Genomic DNA, 5,179 nt, shown 5'->3' on the forward strand with positions numbered 1-5,179 from the left:
CATGATAGAAGAGCATGAGCAGAATGTGGAACCCTATCCAGAGAAGCAACAATACCAGAGATGGAGGCAGAAATGAGGACATGGGGAGATAGAGCAGCTGAGGACTCTTAAACTCATGGAAAGAGAAAGGCCGTGTGCTGCCAGCCAGGAGGCAGGCTTGCAGAATGTGCCGTTTGGTTGTTTAAATGATTATATATTCCTGAGTGTTTTTGTGTACATTCCCTCCCCCACACCCACCCCCCAAAAAAACCCATAGGGAATAGAAGCAAATACTGTTGAATGATGATGCACGGAGGAGACTGTAATCATTTGCAATGAATCTATGAGTATAAAACCGATGTTCTTCCATGTAAACTATCGCTCAATTCACAAGAAAACTTATAAAAAAAATAGAATGAAATATATACTTGCTCACAAACAGGAAAGCCTATACACTTGCATATGTTGCTGTTGTTAAGGGCCATCGAGTCACTCGTATATGTTGTTGTTGTTGTTGTTGATGTTATGTGCCATGGAGTTGATTCTGACTCGTAGCTACCCTGTACAGAGTTTCCAAAGCTGTAAATCTTTATGGAAGCAGAAAACCTCATCTTTCTCCCACGGAACAGCTGGTAGTTTTCGAACTGATGACTGTGAGATTAGCAGCCCGATTCGTAACCACTACACTACCAGAATTCCTTTGACTTGTATATACACATGTGTAAATGTGCACCCCTAGCCTTGTATATTTGTACAAGCATATACAGACTGTATACATACATATGCACGTATACAAATGTGTATGAATATGTACACGTGCATGTTTTCTTGCACACACAAGTTTACATGTACCAGGGCTGCCAGATTTCACAAATTAAAATACAGGATGCAATATTTGGGACATGCTTATACTAAAAAATTTGTCATTTATCTGAAATTCAAACTGAACTGGGGTGAGATGTTCTGTATTTTATACAGCAACATATACACACAGGGGATGAAGTCTCCAGGATCCCTAGGCCCAGTGATGTTCTCTTCCCCTGGAAATTACGCCCACAGCTGCTCTGCTGGCCACAGTGCAGCTCTGAGGCCCCAGTTATCGTCACATTAAATAACCTAACCCCAGGACTAGGCTTGCTGGTGGGAAAGAAACAGAATTTCAGCCAGAAAGCCGCAAGGTTTGCTGGGATCCTGCGAAAGTGCCTCTCGCCAACAGACCAGCTGCAAGGTCTGACAGCATCCACCAAGCCCTGAGAACCCCACCCATGACCAAAGCCTTGGACTGGGCTGCTCAGAGGGGTGTCCAACTGGGATTGGGGATACTGCCTGACCTCTGAGAGTCCCAGTTTGACCTCATCTCCATCCAGCTCTGCTTCTGCTGGTGGGAGACAAGTCAGGGCAAATCATCAGCCAAAAGGGATTGTAGAATAACAACAAGAAGTAAGGTCCTAGTGGACCTTAGCTCAGAGGGAGTCACAGGCAGGCTGACACAGACCAAGCCCCTCCCTATGTGACACGGGCCACCTCCTCTGTCCCAATGGCTCTCACTCCACCCATTCGAAAAGAGGAATTCTAATCCAGTGTCCAGGACCCACAGATGTCTGATGAGTCCTCTGAGACCCTAACAAGGAATTTCTTTAGGAAATTATTTGTTTCCCTGATAGCTATTTTTCCGTTATACAAGAATGCATTTTCATTCATTTTAAAGAGTTAGAACATACAGAACTAAAAGCAAAAACATTTTGGTTATTCTATTCTGATATTTTTCTATGTGTTCATAAAATACTAGTTTTCTAAATAAAATTGAATATGTGTCTACTATATTTTTTTTGCAAAAAATATAGTTTTTGTATTTTTTGTCAAAATTCAAAAACACATTTGACAAAAATGCAAATATACTCTCTAGCTTTGGAATCTGCCTTTTTCACTTATTAAGATATTGTGAACACCCTTCTGCATCAATAACTAAACATCTGCATCTTGATTTATAGTAGCCTCATGGTGGTCACTTGTATGGTTGTTGTTGTTGTTAAGTGTCATTGAGTCAATGCCAACTCATAGCAACCCTCTATAGGGTTTCTAAGGAGTGGCTGGTGAGTTTGAACCACTCTTGTGGTTCAAACCGATCTTGCAGTCCACTACATTAACCCTTAGCGCCACACCAGGACTTCTGTATGGATGAGCCACCGTGTCGGGGGATATTTAGGTTGCTTACAGTTATACACATGAATCGGGCTGCGAACCTTAAGGTCAGCGGTTCGAAACTACCAGCCGTTCCGCGGGAGAAAGATGAGGCTTTCTACTCCCGTAAGGATTTACACCCTCGGAAACCCTGTACAGGGTCGCTATGGGTCGGAACCGACTCGACGGCACTTAACAACAACAACAACACAGTTATACACATGAGTGTGCTTTTGGAGTTTGTGGATGACTTTCGGGGCAAGATGGCAGAGTAGACAAATGCACTGATCAGATTCTCTAACAAAGGCGTGGGTGACCTAGTGAAACAGATAAAGATGGTGATCCTGGGACCCTGAAGCGACAGTAAAAAGATCTGTTATGCAAATATTTTGCATGTTAATGATGTGCATCTGGCAGTAATGAACACTGAGGTGGGAGGCAAGAGTAAAACTAGCTGTGATGGCGAAGGTTAAAAGAGTCAACTTGGCTGAACTGTGATTCTCAATAGTTTGGCAATTAGGTAATGATGTGATTTGGCATTTATGTAATGATGCCATTTAACATTCATGTAATGATATAATTTGGTTGTTATGTAATGATGTAGTTTGGCAGTTAGGTAATGACATAGTCATCCTCCATTTTCACATAGCACCGATTTTCTAACAATGATCTCGGCTTTGGAATCTACCATGTCAATAACTAAAGAATGGATGTATGTCTATATACCTATATCTATAGGGGAGTGCAAGGAGCTCTGGTAGCATAGTGGTTATGAATCGGACTGCGAACTTTAAGGTCAGCGGTTCGAAACTATCAGTCGCTCCGTGGGAGAAAGATGAAGCTTTCTACTCCCGTAAAGATTTACACCCTCGGAAACCCTGTACAGGGTCGCTATGGGTCGGCACCGACTCAACGGCACTTAACAACAACAACAACATAGGGGAGTGCAATGGCTCTGTAGAATAAGCACTGGATTGTGAACCACAATGTCAGTGGTTCAAACCCACCATTTGCTTTGCAGAAGACAATGAGGCTTTCTGCTCCCACAAAGATTTACAGTCTTGGAAAGCCTACGTAAGAGTCGCTATGAGTCAGAACCGACTAGATGGCTCTTAACAACAACATAAGTTATCCATATGATTTCTAGGAGTCCTGGTGTGGTGCTGTGGGTTAATGCTCTGGACTGCAAGGTCCGTTTGAATGACAAGGTCGGCAATGCAACTCACCAGTTGCTCCTCGGTAACCTTATACAGGGTCATTATGGGTCGGAACCAACTCAATGGCACTTAGCAACAACAACATACATGATTTTTAGTGGCTATGACCTGATTGATCACCAGAGAAATTACACTGATTTCTGGCTTACTTTTCCGCAAACCAAATAAGAGACTAATCATTAAAACAAAACAAACAAGATGATTTTTATCTCTTTAACCATCACCAATCCAAACGTAAAAGTTGATATTCTTGTTCTATCTGACCTTTTGGAATTACTATTGTTTTTAAGTGCCACTCATAGTGACCCTGTATAGGGTTTCCAAGGAGCAGCTGGTAGGTTTAAACAGCTGACCTTTCGGTTAACAGTCCAGTGCTGATCCTACAGTGCCACACCAGAACTCCAAAGGAGACAAAATGTTTTCTCATCTGCTTATTACTGTTTGTATTCATTCCGTGTGACTTGTTGGCCCTGTCATCTTCCTGCTTTAGGTTAAGGAATGTAAAGTGTGCCTCAAGGCAGCCCTCCACGCTAGCAGAGTCATCCAGGTCATGCTGCTGGACGGAAATAGAAAGGCTCCTGGAAACAGGTGACCTCTTTCAGGACCCACAGAATAAGATGGTGGAGGGAGGGTAGTTTCCCAGAGGCTTGGGTGTAGTTGGTGGGGTTATGGTCTCAACACTGGGAATTTTTCAAGCTTCCCAGGTGACTTGGTAGCAGTCAAGAACCTAATGTCAGCCCCCTATGCTACAGAAGCCAACAGCGGCTTTTGGGGCTATAGTCCAAGCCTATGACTCCTGTAGGTGGGGGTAACTTTGTGCTTGACTCCCATGGGAAACTCACTAGCTCCTTGTGGGAGGCTGGTCAGTGTCACTTCTCTCCCAAGAGAAGTCAGCAGCACCAGGGCATTGGTTCCGCGTTTACCTGGAGGTTTGGGTTTAGCATTTGAAAGGGGAGAAGAAGGAAGCCCCCAACTGCCCAGGGGAAATAGGACCTCTCCATCTTCCTTTCCTTCCCAGCCAAGGCTATATCTTAATCGCTCCCCAAACTCAGGCTGCTGTGGCATTCCACTCCACCTCCAGGGAGTCCAAAGCCCAGCGGGCATTACACTTCATGGAGAGAGTTGTATTGGGACAGTTTTTTGTTTTCAGGTGGCCAAGTGCCTCACTCTACCATCCTGAGTGTGGGTGCTGAGGAGGGGAAGACTACGTCACTTGCCCTATAGACCTCTTCCTGTAGGAGACCACAGAGACCTTTATGAATGCTTATCATTGATGTTAATCATAGAATAATATGTGGTAAACATAGCTGTAAATTGCTTCTATGTATTATTTCCTAGATTATATGAACACTAAAAGCTAAAAATTATAAAATCTACACTGAATTACATTATTAGTTACATGATTCGTAAATAAGCAGAAGGCTTTTTTCCCCTCCTTTTCTTTTAATTACTACTTCATTTCCAAAAGAGTTATTGGTATAGGTTCATAAATACTACTTATCACAATATTGTAGCTAAAACACCAAAAGATTTGACGAAATCAGTGACAATAAAAACACTGGCAGCAATGGAAACAAAAGCAAATACAGACAAAACCATGTGATTCAAAGTGTCATTGTAATTGGGTGATAATGACAGTTCTGACAGACAGACATTTAAAGGTTCAAAAACTAAATTAGCAAATAGTGCTGTGGGATAAAGCACTGGACCTCAATGTCAGATTGAACCACAAAATCAGCAGTTCAAACTCACTAGCCACTCCTTGGGAACCCTATACAGGGTCATTATGAGTCAGAACACAA

The sequence above is a fragment of the Chrysochloris asiatica genome, unplaced genomic scaffold, assembly GCF_000296735.1.
Source record: "Chrysochloris asiatica unplaced genomic scaffold, ChrAsi1.0 scaffold00014, whole genome shotgun sequence".
NCBI lineage: Eukaryota > Metazoa > Chordata > Mammalia > Afrosoricida > Chrysochloridae > Chrysochloris > Chrysochloris asiatica.